This window comes from Dermacentor variabilis, chromosome 3, assembly GCF_050947875.1.
Source record: "Dermacentor variabilis isolate Ectoservices chromosome 3, ASM5094787v1, whole genome shotgun sequence".
Taxonomy (NCBI): domain Eukaryota; kingdom Metazoa; phylum Arthropoda; class Arachnida; order Ixodida; family Ixodidae; genus Dermacentor; species Dermacentor variabilis.
The window spans coordinates 162,018,946-162,034,547 of NC_134570.1; positions in this window are offsets into that span (position 1 = coordinate 162,018,946).

A 15,602-nucleotide genomic window follows, 5' to 3' on the forward strand; every position below is an offset into this window, starting at 1 on the left:
TCTCGACGGCGGCAATGAGCCTCCGCTTCGGCGGCGCGAACGGCAGGGTCTTCTCGGCGGCGGCGCTTAGCCTCTGCTTCCCCCACGGCTGTGACAACCTCGCGAGGCACTGGTATAGATCTCGTCTTTGAGAATCAAGCATTGGTGTACCAAGTCGAACATATATCAGTCTATTTCTCCGACCATAAAGCTTCCTTCATGACTGTCAAGAACTGTTAGTGGAGTCTTTGTTAAAGGAATACGTGTGAAAAATAAAAAAAAAATTCTGTGATAGCGCATACATGTGTTGCTCGATTTCTTTGCCTCAATCTATCCAAAAGGTGAAACAGCTTATTTGCTGCGCTCAAATTTCGCATTAGGAAGTAACGTAATCGTCGGTAATTTTTTCTTCTCGCTTTCTTTTCTTTTTTTGGGCAATGCGCACTTCCGCCGGCGGCGTTGCGTGCGAGCGGTTATGGTTTCGCGCAGCGCACGATTTCAATCGCTATGGACAAGGACATATGACTAGCGGTATAAATCAGTGCTACACGAATACTGAGGCAGAACAAGCGGATCGCAGAGCATGATCACGGGCGCTGGAACACTGTAGACAATGGCATAGTTTCGGTACCTGCGCAGGTGACCGCATGACCGTGGGAACAAGCAGACGATGTAGAAGTACATCTCTCATGCTTCGCTGCGAAGTAAAGCAAAAACATGCAGACTTAACCTTTGTGTTTTTTATTATTTCTCTAAAGTACAATTCGTCAATTCAAGCAACAGATGACACAAATAACAGATGGTGCCTTGAATAATTGTCGAAGTCGCGTGTCACCAGGAACGACGTCACACTGCGCACTCAAGTACATATATATGCGCAGGGACACGAGCACGTCATACTCCGCCTTGGAGCGCGGCGGCCGCGAGGAGAAGGAAATACGGCGTTCGGTTTGAAATTTCAGATCTTTCCCCGGCATGTAGCGATGTAACACTTTGCAGACACGATCGTTATCACGCAATTTATGCTCTGCGCTTGTCAGCTCAATATAGCCAGAACTGGTGAGGGGCCGTTTAAGGTAAGCCGTCCTTTTCTTTTTCTTTTTAGCGATGCACAAATTTTGCAATAATTGCGCATACACATGTACGAAAACTTACTACCTTATACTCATACATAATAGCTGTGGTTTTATGTGCAAACACTTGAATGTCATTAGAAGGCCGCCGTTGTCAGCGACTGCGGATCAGCTTTGAGCTCTTTATTGTCCACCTAAACCTAAGCACACGCCTTTTACTCAAAAGCAACCCTCAGTATGCTGTTGAATTGTAAGTCACACTGAGCACAATAGTACCAGGTGGTGCTCACAATGAATAATGTCACTACCAGTAAAGCATCAATCATGCGCAAGTACCTCTAACAGGCGTCGCTGATGGGAAGCAATGATTTACTGAAAAAAAATGTTTGTAGTTGTGGCTCTCACTTCCTGATTTGGAGCGACATTCGATGGCACCATGTTTTCCATCAATTGCTCCCACACAGTGGGGCATCTTCCACCACTCCTCGAAATCACTTGCAAAGTGAAGGATGAGCGTACACGAATTGAGAATTAATACATAACCCAGTCCTGCGAGCAAGAGCAACATCAATGAAAGCAGCCATTGGTGAGATGACATATCAGTTATGTACGTTCTATTACAATTAAAGTACATGAATTGAAGACCATGCAATAACGTTGGGTTTACCCGTAGCCACTAATCTGCACTTGATGGACAGGCAACGTATAGCGGTCCAAGGACTTCCCACAGCACCTGGCACACCGACGACACGGGTGTAAAGTGTCCGTTAGGAAACTGAAACAAGATGACCGCAGCGTGTCCCCTGAGTCCAACAATCCGAAGAAAAAGTATACGTAAACAAATTCAGAGAGTGCACAATTCCAGGTTGGTGCAAGGTTAACTAAATAGGAAAATCTGCATTTTTAAGGGAAGCCACTCAAATCTTTACAAGGACACTCTATTGAGCATTGTCTAGCTTGTTCTATGGCTACGACAACGGTTGCATGTTTTTCAAATCCACATAAAGTAAATGAGATGCGGTTGGACTTACGAATGTAATTTATTGCGATATTTAGGACCACTTTTCAACGTTACAATCAGAACTAACCTGGCGAGATAATCATTTATTCTCAGACGCCGTGAAACAGCAAACATGGAGCCTATGCTGAAGAAACGCTGCTTATGGCAAGCGTGCTTTTAACAATATCTGCTCAAAATTTTCACATACCTAAAAGCCGTTCGCTGCACCAACTGAATCTTATTTAATTAACGCAATTCCAAACAGACACTGAGCCAGGTTCATTGAACACGCTCGAAAAATCTAGAATGCATGCTTTCTGCTTCTCATTTCACAGAGTACCAAAACGTCCTCAACAGTAGCATGTACATGTGGTTCCGACATCTTACCTGACATTTCGTGCAAGCCGGTGATCGGGACTGATTGCTTTTCGGAAATTCGTATCTTTCTTCCGAATTTGGGGTCCGACCAGGTGCGCGAGCGTGTCGAAAGTACTTGGAGGCATCCTTAGGTACCTAGGAATACAAAAAGACATTGCTCACAGCACTACACGACATCGAAGAATTCAACTGCTCGTGACTGAATGTTGTCACGAATAAGAATAATCTCAACTTACTCTGTGTAGTACTCCACGTCGCGCTCTCGCAGGATCGGTTGCAGTTTCGTGCCGTGACCAAGCTGCTCCCGCTATTCCAGAGCTGGACGAACCCACCAACTCGGCGGCCGCCGTCTCTTCGGCGACTGCTCCTGCGCGTCATGCATCGCCAGAAAGATACTTGCCAACAGGCCTAGCAGTACTGCCTCTTCTTGTGCAGGATTCACCATTCCCTTTCCAAGCAGTGGTGAAGACGCGCAAAATTACCACACTAACTTGACGCGAGCGGAGATAACTGCGCAATTTCGAGCCGCGCGAACATCAGGGATATTCCGCGCTTGTTTCGAGGTTAGCACTTATGGAGCAGATGGCACTGTATCTCGTTCCGGCAGTGCGGTGACAAGCGGTGTGAACGACGCGATTTTCGGCGGCAAGATTATTCCATTCGCTGTAGACGCCGCATTCCACAGTGTGAACGTGCCATGAAGCGGGAAACGCATCTGGGAGCGATCGCCGCAGCGGCGCGCCGGTGGAACCGGGTCGGTGAAGCATCGCCTATTATCAATGTTACTAGATGTCAACGTCACCGTGACGTTGCGCTCTCGCCGCTCTCATGGGCTGCTGCCGCTCGCCGGTGCGAAGCTTCGACTGCGGCATGCCAGTAATATGTACTCCGCTAGACCCATGCGGCGGCCGATGGTCTGCCGTTGCGAACGGTCAGGCACCGGCGCGACGTTGCGAACTTCGCAGCGCTCTCCGCCCATGTGTTCCTGCCTTAAGACCAGCGCCGAGCTCGCCTAGTAAGTGTGAGCTTGGCTGTGGATGAGAGCGAGGCCGCGCCGTCTTCTCTGAACGTTGCGCGTGATGGGGAGGCCTTGAGCCGTCGTCACCTAGCGGCGTCTGACGAGCCCGCGGTTGTCGCCCAGCGAGCTGCTTCACTGGAGAAAGTCCTCAATGCAACAGGCGTCGCACCGTCGAGATCAGTGTAGCGACCGCGTTCGCGCACTGCCCCGTTGTGCTTCGGCGGTCATCTTTTCGCATGTTAAGCACTTGCACTTTAACCTGTGGCACAACAGGAGTCGCACCGTCGAACGATGCGGGTCTACCCATGCCTAACCTAGCCACCGACCTAGGCACGGCCGTCATATCTGGCTTAACGGTGATTGCATACCTAAGTATAATACTTACAGCTAAATCAAAGGTTAGCCAAGTGAAACCAAGACTTGTCAGGGCTAAACCAAGATTTCGCTTCACATATGCAAGGCTAGCTAAGCTAAACCGCAGCCAAATTTTTCTTGTTCATCCATGCGCATGAGCGTTTCATGGAAGTCGTGACCTCACTCAGACGTACTTGCGTCATGCACACCACTTTTCCTACGGTGCTTATACACTTACAGTGATATACAAATAAAAACTGCAACAGAAGCCCCTCAAAGGAGGCCAATGGATTCCTTTGTCGGCATTTCATGACGTCGCGCCTAATCCCGTTGCACCTGCTAATGCGACATCGCAGGTAGTTGATAGCGGCAAAGGGATTAAGCGCAAATTAACCGGGTTGGTCGACATCATTTGTCGAAGGGGCACCGTGAGGCATTTGGCCGTGCAAACTTCAGTTCAACCCGACTGCAGGTTCCCGAGATAAAACAAATACACTCTATACAACGTGTCCCACATAACTTGAGCCAACAATTTAAAAATTATGGGCGCGTCGGAAGCGAATTGAACCGAACGCATTCTATTCGCATTAGCCTGTACTAACTCAGACATGTTTTTCCCCATAAATGACTAAGTTTGATTATTAAACTTTCTAAATATTGGCTGAGGACTCCAAGTATGATACGCAGATTTGTAGACCGCCATCAGAAACCACCGATCGAGTTGTTTCCTTTACGATATGTGTCACGTAGTACTTTTTTTGCGGGTTGGAAAAAGAGCCCGCGAAATATGAAAAAAAGCCACATGATGGAGCGCTTGCGAGTAGCTATCTTGCTGCTCTCAAGCGTGCGTTCGCTGAACAATGACAGCTCCTGTCGGTTGACGGCGAAAATGCATGCTGCTGGCCGAGCGCCACCGATGAGATAAAGAACGCTGTGCCGCTCTCTCGTCGCCAAACACGATGCAGCCGACCTTGTTCACCGAACACACGCTTGAGAGAGTTCGTATTTTGCCTTGCATGCGTACTTTGCTTCATCAAATTTTCTGATAGCCAGCTTTGCAATTCCGGATGCCAGTATTCTAAACCATTTAAAAACGCTTTAAAAAAAACCAAGTTGTAGTCTGGGCGCCCTCTCGCACGGCCTACTTTTGAACTAGAAGGCGTAATGCAGCTGTTGTGTCATGGTTAAACAGCGATAACGAAAACCAACTTTCATTTTTTCGTAATGGCTGGGGTCAAGAGAAGGAAACTTAAGGTAAGGCGCAATGTTGAGCTCCATCTTAGAGTCGAGCTCGAGAAACGTTTTTACATTGCTTAGGCTTACTTCGTATGGTGGTGGGGGTGATAAACTTTATTGAAAGGGGGCAGTGTAATGGCGGTACGTGGCTGAGGGTTTGGGCTCAAGTAAGGCCCTGGGCCTGCTTGGCCTTTTCCGCCCAGTCCACCAGTTCAAGCTGTCGGTCAACGTCCCCAGAACAGAGCCAGGCTGTCCAGTCAGTCTCGCTGCTGACGGGGGGATGAGCGAACGGGAGCGAGGCGCATTCCCACATTATGTGTGTGAGTGTTCCTGTTTCTGACCACAGCCTACATTGGTTTCTTTCCTTGCCACCTGTGATTTTGTTAATGTATTTTAGGTATGGGTATGTGTTTGTCTGAATGCGCCGAAACGCGACCGCTTGCATTTTGTCGAGTTGCTTGGCCGGAGGTGGAAGCGCATGACACCTCAAGCGATACCGACGGGCTATTTGATAACAAGTCTCGCAGGGTTCCCCATGTCTCTCCTCCTTATTCACGCCATCCGCATCCGCGGACGAGGCTCGGCGCGCGAGATCTCGAGCCAAACTGTAAGCCGATGCGTTGCCGGGCACAGCCGCGTGAGCGGGGGTCCACACGAGGGTTTTCAAGCAGCTTAGGGGGCGTCGTGTGACGATATGGTACGCCTGTTTGGAAATTCTACCACGGACGAAATTGCCGATGGCCTGCTTGCTGTCACTGATGACGGTATTCGCATGGCCATGGTAATCGTAGTTTCCTCCGCTTCCACCACTCGGCCAGCCGTGATTGTTGTATGTTCAGTCAATCCTCCGTTGTGATCCGCTACCACCGCGGTCATGAGGTCGCCGCGAGGGTGTCTGGCTGCGTCTGTGTAGACCACTCCATCTTGCGAGCCGTAGCGTCGCCAAATGGCTTCACTACGGGCCTGCCGACGGCCCTGATGGAATTCGGGGTCCATGTTGCGGGGTAGAGGTGGGGTATTATTATGCCCCCTGACCTTTCGCGGAATCGTCATCTACTGTGTAACCTCGCGGATAACCTCGAGACTGAGCTTCCGGAGGACTGTGCGGCCAGCCGAGGTTAGCGAGAGACGACGGAATCGGGCTGTGTGGTGAGCGTTTTAGAGCTCCTCGATCGTGTTATCCATGCTTAAGGCGTCTAGCCTTGCGGTGGCCGCGTGGTCCGGAAGGCCCAAGGCTGCCTTTGTGCTTCGTCTGATCATTGTGTTTAATTTATCGGCTTAAATGTAGAATATAAATATAGAATGTTTAAATATAGAAGAAATTTTATCGGCAAGTACACGGAGCAGCAATGGGTGCGTCGATTTCCGTCACAGTAGCTAACCTAACAATGGAGGCTATCGAAGCTCAAGCGTTGTCCTCGTTTACACCGGCACCTAAAGACTTCCTCAGATATGTCGACAACTGTTTCAGTATTTTGCAAGGAAAAACCTTGACCCTTTCACGGCTCGCCCAAACAATATACAAGCAGGAATCAAGTTCACCGTTGAAGTGGAATCTGAACGGCAACTGCCGTTCCTGGACACCCCTGTCCAGTGAGAAGGGCCAAACCTGTTATTCAAGGTGTTTAGGAAGCACACTCACACGGGCCGCTACCTAAACTACAAATCGGTGCACCCTGCTTCGCAAAAGAGGTCTGTTGTCGGCTCTCTTCTTCGTCGGGCAAAAAACGTGTGCACAACAGCGGAAGACCACATGGCGGACAATGCACTTGTGCGGAGGGAATTAATGGCTTGTGGATACCCTGAGTACGTCATTGACTCAGTAGGGCGCCAGCTGGCTCGCACAGCACCCACCCAGCCTGGACCCCCCAAAAGACGGGCTTCAATTCCGTACGTCCCCGGCATAAGCGAGACTCTTGCACGCGTCCTGCGGTCATATGACGTGCAGGCTGCGCACGTGCCCTCTCGGACACTTAGACACGAGCTCGTGCATGTGAAAGACCCTTTGCAAAAGGACAAGTTCCCAGGCGTGGTGTATGTCATTATGTGTGCGGACCGTCGGTATGTCTACGTCGGTGAAACCGGCAACTTCAAAACAAGACTTAAGCAACACATGAATGACGTCCAGAAACGACGCGTTGCATCGAATGCCTTGGCCGAACACTGCGCAGCCACATCACATAAGATTAACTGTGAGAAATCTCGTGTGATTGCCAAGGAACGAAATCATTCTTCGCGTCTTTATCTTGATTCCCTAATAATCCAAACCACGGCGCACACTCTTAATCGCAACGAAGGCAATCTGCCGCCCATGTATGCCAGGTGCTTTAATCATGTTTTGAGACGCACATAAAAAGGGGCGCCAGCTCTGCCGCTTCTTTCATTGTGAACAAGGCTCCCGTGGGGGAGACGAAACGTAAATAACTATTTTAAACCATTTTTGGTCGGTGTCCGGACCTCTTCCTTTTAACTATGCATCATCCCGACCAGATGGCCTTCCGTCATACTCTCAACTTCATCCAAAGGAATAGTTGGTTTCCTAATCACTGTTCCATTTCCTAGGTCTCAATCCAGTCCCGACGCAAGTTGCATTTCGTCCAATATCAGGACTGCATGCCGCTCGTAGCCCTCCTTGAGGTTTACCAGCCACATATAAGAAAATATCTAAACTTTGTACGTCACATGGTAAGGAATACTATCATCATCATCATCACCATCATCATCATCATCAGCCTGGTTACGCCCGCTGGGTTACGCAGGGCAAAGGCCTCTTCCATACTTCTCCAACAACCCCGGTCATGTACTAATTGTGGCCATGTTGTCCCTGCAAACTTCTTAATCTCATCCGCCCAGCTAACTTTCTGCCGCCCCCTGCTACGCTTCCCTTCCCTTCGAATCCAGTCCGTAACCCTTAATGACCATCGGTTATCTTCCCTCCTCATTACATGTCTTGCCCATGCCACATTTCTTTTTCTTGATTTCAACTAAGATGTCATTACCTCGCGTTTGTTGCCTCCCCCAATCTGCTCTTTTCATATCCCTTAACGTTACACCCATCATTCTTCTTTCCATAGCTCGTTGCGTCGTTCTCAATTTACGTAGAACCTTTTTCGTAAGCCTCCATGTTTCTGCCCCATACGTGAGTACTGATAAGACACAGCTGTCATACACTTTTCCCTTGAGGGATAATGGAAACCTGCTGTTCATGATCTGAGAGACCCTGCCAAACGCACCCCAGTCCATTCTTATTCTTCTGATTATTTCCGTCTCATGATCCGGATTCGCCGTCACTACCAGCCCGAAGTATATGTACTCCCTTACCACTTCCTGTGCCTCGCTGCCTATTGTAAATTGCAGTTCTCTTCCGAGACTGTTAAACATTACATTAGTTTTCTGCAGAATAATTTGTAGGTCAACACTTCTCCTTTGCCTCTCCAGGTCAGTGAGTGAGGAATACTATGCAAGCATTAAAACAAAAACGTACACAGTAAAAAAAAACGCAGTAGCCTATGAGGAAACAGCTGCGATTGCATATATTCCCTCATTCCTCGAAACAAGTAACAGTGCTTGAAGTTACCTTTCATACTGGCTGTGAGCCTTACTACTGAAGCAGGTTAAATTACTAAGGACAGAAAGAAGCCCTTCCCTACCAAGCATACTCACTTTGACAGAAAGAGACGGTAAGATTCCATGGTGTACACCAGGCAAAAACTGGAAGTTTTCTAGGTGTCTATGAAGCATTCAGATGGCAGTGGTGTCCCAATCTCTCGAACGGCGTTGTAACCGCTAGGTCCATATGTGAGCCTGATCTTCAACCGCTTTTCGATAGTAGCAGTTGACCATGGTGTACCAAGCATAGTAGCAGTTCCCATGCATTGCAGCAGGTCATTTCCTAAAAGTGGCGACTCTACCTCTTCAGGAGGTTTTTTTTGTTGGACTGCAGCATTCTTCTGTCGCAGGCAAATAGACAATCTTCGTTTCCTGCTTTGCAGCTCACTCTCTAGTTCCACGATTCTCTTGCGCACAGCAGCCACATTTGTTGTCGAAATGAGCTCGTTTGATGAACTTCCTAGTAGAAACAACGATAAAAAACGAATCGTAAGACATGAGCAGCAACATAACGTGTAATTTTTAAGCAGTGGAAATACCTTATGTTCAGTTTTGACAATCTGCTTTGAATTCATAAAAGAAAAGCTCACAGTCAACTTGAGCTGCAGATCCACGGTGAAACTTGTGGCTAGCAGATGTAGGAGGACTTTGAATGGCTCGCCATACTGCAGATGTGTGGCTGGGCAAGGAGGCAGGCAGGAATCCTGAGTGAGAAATACAGCAAGACAAGACGCTATAGGAGATGGCGTGACAAACCAGCTTTACAACAAAGATTTAAGGTTGCGTGAAAAATGTATCCCCCACTAACCTTCCAGGTGTGCCCCTGATTCTTTGAGACAAGCTGAAAGCTGCTCTGCAGTTGACCTTGAGGCTCAATTAGCTGTACTCAGTTGCTTATGCAAACCTAGGTCAGCCTAAGGCAAACAGTGCAACGCTGCTCTGACCCAACCCCTCACGCATTGACCCGAGCGGATTTAAAGAAAGCTAAAGCCATTTACGCAGGCAAGTATATCAAAAGACAACTGACAGATCCACTTTGTGCTAGCGTAATGCTAGCTGTAAGTTATAATTGCGAAATTAGTCGTATCATAAGAAGCCAAGAAACACTGACACCAAGGGCAACATAGGGGAAATTACTTGTGCTTAATAAATGAAATAACGAAACGATAAATTCATGGAAATGAAAGTAGATGAAAAAACAATTTGCCACAGGTGGGGAACGATCCCACAACCTTCGCATTACGCGTGCAAATATAATTATTCTGTGTGTTGTAAAGGATACTCAATGAGCCATGCAAGGACTGGTTCTTGTTCTTTCGGAGTCGGCTTATCTCTGTTCCGGTAAGTGATTTTTCAAAGTTGACCCAGCTGCATCGTTACAAAAAGTTAAATAAATGATTATGTCGTTGACTAACCCGTCAAGAGAGAAGCGCACCTTAATGTCGTTTAGATAAGAATCTGATTTTTTCGTTTTTGCAGCACCAAAATTATAAGCGACAAGGGAACAAATTTAAACCGCTCGATGCGGTATAATTAGCACTACCTATGCATAAATTATTTCCACCGCCCACACAAACCGGCACAGCCAGCCATGTGCAAGTAGTCGAACGTTCAACCTTTAAACACCAGTGTTCAGGACCTTCGATCCACTCTACTTTCATTAGCGATTGAGGTTAATCCGAATCAAACATTTATAGCGTATCTGGGTTAAGGACAGGCAAAATCAATTGTGATTCAAGAATTGCCGTTTAGTAGCACTCGTTCAGAAGTTATTCCTATTTAGATCAATGTAATCCGCGAACTAAAGTGCCCCGTTGACAGCGGTATGAATCGCCTCCACCGAATAGTGCACTCGCCTGCCTTGGTGACGAACGAAGCGCGAATTGCACGTTGGCCACAGCCAGTGATCGTTCTACCTGTTTCAGCTCGTCTTCCGATTTTAAGCAGACAGACCAAATGTCATCGTCATGTTAATAGTCGTGCAAGTGCTTTGTTAGGATGGGTGCCTGAAGATCAAAAGTATAGCTCATTCTTGACACGCCAGTGTCATTTGCACTAAGTTAATAAACAAACAGAACGCGCATGGAGGAAAGCAAACGAGCAAGCGTGGGAACACGCGCCGGGAAACACTGATCTGAAGCCAAATAGACGAAAAGAAAAGAAAAGCTGCCACGCATGTGAAGTGTGACGTTGCGGAAGTTGGCGGCGCACAAGCGCCTCCCTACACGAGTGAGTTGTGAAAACAGCTTCTCCCCTTGCAAAGCAGAGCGATGGGTGGGTTTCAGAGGAGTGAGTCCAACTTACGTTAACGATCGATAATTTGACCTTTTGAGCCACTTCTGAACATAAAAGGCTGCTGCAGTAATAAGTTGATGCATCTATGACTGTTTAAAATCCCAGTGATGCTGATGATGATAATGATTTATTGGCTTCGCCTTTGAAGCGGGCCAATGACAAATATCCACCTAGCCTACTTGAATTATTGAGGTGTGCTGGACATGTTTTTCATTGTAGCATTTTTGCAGCCAAGCTGTTGATGGTTAGGCTTCCCTGCAGTTTTGTTCTGCGTGGGCAAAAAACGCGGGCCATCCCTGAGGTAGTGAAATAACTGGCGGACAGCGGACTATGTGAAACAAGCTTCACAAATTGCACAAATAAGTTCTTGGGTCCCAATAAATATCTTGGGTCCCACTAGAACCCGTATCAGATATTAATATGGTAAGAACAGATACTGCAATGTGACACGCGTCGGCCATGTCTACGTTCGCATCATCCTCTCTTTGTCGGCGTTCCAAGCGCGTGCGTATCTACTTTCCTTCCGCTCTCCCGTAGTGGCGGTCCCGTCGAAACGTCGCGTGTGTCTAGTTTCCTCCAGCTACTCTGGACGGCGGTCCCGTCGTCCTTGTCAATGTGCACAAAAAATCAGAGTAATGAATTCATACCTTTGTTCAATATTCCGTGCCACCTCTGTGTCGTGTGCTAATCAGCTTCGTTGGTAATCCACCTTCACAGAGTGCAATGGCTCACAAGCGGATCCCTTCGTATCAATCTCATCCCTGCTTTTTTTTCACCAATAATGTACAGGTAACGTACTTATCTCGATTACTGACGGCTTGATACTTCCGTCCACTTTGAGTCCAAGCGCTTCTGGAAAACGTTCATTACCTACGGGTCTCACTCGGTGAATTCCTTCAGATTCAATTGGGATATGCTCAGTGGTATCGGGAATTTTGCATATGTATGCTTCCGCTACAGCGGGCATGTCTCATCTCGCGAATATTTGCTACAGTATGTTTTTATCCTTAGGCAACCAGCTCGAGGCTCACACAGCAAGGCACTGCCTTTGTGTTTTACAGTATTTTCCTGCTCATTTCTTTCTTCCCATTGTAAATATCCATGGTTTCATTACCGCGAATCTTTATACCTCTACCGCCCAAGGAAATTTTCGTGTCGTAAGCGAAAAGCTCCTCTTATGTGAGCCGATCACGGAGATAGTGATATATCGGCCCGACCGGCGGCGGAGGCGAAGCAGGCGTCAAGCACTCCCCATACGTTGGCCTATCCCGAAGATAAGGTAATACTGGCCCGACCCGAGGCGGAGTTGACGCTGGCGTTAAGATCTCCCCATAGGTGCACCGATCCCGAAGAAAGTGCAATGCCGGCCCGAGCCGCGGAGGAGACGAAGCAGGCGTTAAGCGCTGCCCATACGTGAGCCGATCTCGATGATAGTGCAATAGTGCACTCCCCATACTTGGACCGATCCAGAAGATAGTGCAGTACCGGCCCGACCCACGGCAGAGGTGAAGCATGCGTTACGCACTCCCCATACATGGGCCGATCCCGAAGATAGTGCAGTACCGGCCCGACGCGTGGCGGAGATGCAGTTCGCCATTAAGGGGTCCACATACAAAGCTTCGCTCGTCATTCTTTTTCACAGAGTGGAAGGGCAATGAGTTTTTTGTTTCCATAGTGATAGTAGTGCTATTTGCTAGCAGTGATGATGAAGGAAATGATTTGTGGCTGATCCCTTTACAACGGGCGGGCTGCTTTAAAGCGCCCTTGCCGGATAAATATATACATGGCGATAAGAAATTGGGAAAATATAAGTGGGGAGGAGTCCCCACCCCCGCTCCTTTGCACACACAGCCCGACCTGGTGCACAGACATTGACTTTTAGACACTGAATTTCATCTCTTCCCCACAGAGTTGGCCGATGTGTGCCGTTGCCAAGTCATACGCCACCACTGTGCTAGCCTGGCATTCGATACGCGCATTGCGTTAGACACCACCACACCCGGTTCCCGCACTCCGTGTTCGCTTCGAAACCCAAATGCTGGCGGAAGTGTGGTGCCCTCGGTTTGTCGTGGGGACAAACTGGCGCCCTGGAGGACTAGGTGTTCCAAGTAATCCTCCTCGATGCCACATGTCCGACATATGGAGCCAGCGGAAGAGCCGAAGTGGGGCCGGTACCACGGTAGAAGAACAGATAGTGCGTCTGAACGAGGCTGCCGTGCCCATAATTTTTTCTGTCGTGGGTTACGTGTCTCTCGGCATATGGCGCGGATCATTGGCGAGTCAAGTACCGTTTGCGTTGAATGGGTACGGGTGATAAGCGAAGAGAAAGTTAATATCACGTAGAGACTCAGACAGGGTTGACCAGTTTCCCAGCCGCCCTTGATGGTGTACATGATATTGATGGAAAGGGCGCTAGAAAGAAGTGATATTGGGTTTAGCCTCTTACACAAGCAGGCGGGCACTATAGTAGAAACTTTGCTAACAAGCAAAGTGATATGAACCGTCTAGCCTCTCACACAAGCAGGCGGGCACCATAGTAGAAACTTTGCTAACAAGCAAAGTGATATGAACCGTCTGGCTGATATCTCTGAAAAAGAAGGTGAAAATTTAGAATTAAGATTTAGCGTTGAAACTCAGGTTTCATATTATTCAATGAAAACAGTGAACAGACAGGTGTGTGGGGATGGACGTAAGCGCCGGCGCCATTTCGCGTGCATTCACATGTTCTGTCGTTCCTACTGGTTCCTATGCGCCTCCCCCTTTCCATTCGCAACGGTTATCGGCGGTAGCGCCTGACTCCAACGCCTAGACAAGAGAAAGCCTGAGCGCTCGGCGAGTGACGTCATGGCTGCTTTCACGGGGATACGGGTTGAAGAAGGGATCGCGCCCTTACTGGCAACCTTAACCAGAACGCAGTTACTATTTCTTTAGGCATAGTTGAGCAGATAGCCCGCAGAGAACAGAGGGTGTTCCAATATTCTTTTATTTATGCAAAACTATTTATGCGCTGCATTATTAAAAAGCCCATCCATAAATAATGCAATGGTTCAACCTTAGGACTGAGAACGAATTTCGGGTATGGATGGATGGATGGAAAAACTTTATTTTCGTCAGAACGCATGTGCGGACGATTCCGTGCTAGATGGCCATCAGCTCATGGCTGACGGCGACCTGGGGGGCCCGCTCCACGGCCCTGGTCTGGACGACCGGGTCTGAGCTGGCCAACACGGCCTCCCACTGCTCGAGAGAAGGATCACGCATAATATCCGCCGGTGGCGGCGCTATGCTACAGCTCCATAATATGTGGTCATAGGTGGCCAGTTCCTGGCACCATTTGCATTCCGGCTGAACGTCCGGGTAGATTTTGTTTAACACGTATGGGTTATAGAAAGATCTCGTCTGCAATCTTCGCCAGACGCTTTCCTGCGATTTCACCAATTGCTTGTCCGGTGGAGGGTAAATTCTCCGCTCAAGTTTATAATGGTTAGTAATGACGTGAAAGGACACCAGCCCATCTCTCGTGGACCTCCCTGGAACGTCCGGCTCACCTGCTCGGCTGACGAAACCTCGAGCATTCATGTGAGCCGCCTCGTTCCCAGGGTTCCCAGAGTGGGCCGGTACCCAGACAATTTCCACCTCCGTTGTCCCTCGCCCCGTGGCCCGATCTAGTAATCCTGCCGCTGTGACAGAGATTCTGCCCCTCGCCAAATTTCGGATGGCTGTTTTAGAGTCGCTGAAAATCAGGTCAGCTTCAGTACTACCTATAGCTAGCGCTATCGCCGCCTCCTCTGCAGTTTCTGAGGAGCGGGTTTTGACTGATCCAGAGGTGACTAAGCGTCCCCGCCCGTCCACCACCGCAACTGCAAATGCGTCCTTGTTCTTATACTCGGCGACATCTACGTAGACTGCCCCGTTGTACTTCCCGTACTTAGCATGTAAAGCTCTGGCTCTTGCCTTCCTACGGTTCTCGTGATGAATCGGATGCATATTTTTAGGTAAAGGTTTCATGTACAAGCCCTTGTGCATTTCTCGCTTCACCTGAATTTTCATGTCCCCAGCTGGAGGATCAACTCCAATGCCGATCCCTTCCAATATATCCCTCCCTACTTTCGTTTTGGACAGTCTACTGAGTTGCATCGCCAAGTGTGCTTCCCGCAGTTCTTCCAAGGTGTTGTGCACCCCTAATCCCAGCAGCCTTTCGGTGGAAGTATTGTTAGGCAACCCAAGGGCCGCCTTATACGCCTGTCTAATCATAGCCTCCACCTTGCCTTTCTCCGCCGCGTCGATCTTCATATAAGGCGTCGCATACACTATTCTACTGAGCACAAACGCCTGTACCAGCTTACACAAGTCTTTTTCCTTGACGCCTTGTTTACGATTAGCGATTCTCCTGATAAGTCTCACGGTAGCATTGACAGTATTTTTCAGCCTTTCCAAGGCCTCCCTATTCTTCCTGTTAGTCTGCAGATACAGCCCCAGGATCCTGATCGTTTGAACCTCAGCGACCGGTGCACCCCCCACTTTCACCTTCAGCGGTGGTGGCGGCGCATAGTGCCTCGCATGTATCCCTCTTGGTTTATGCCTAAGCACAAAAAGCTCGGACTTGGGCTGAGAGCACGAGAGTCCTGCCTCCCCCGCTAGCTCCTCCACAATATCCACT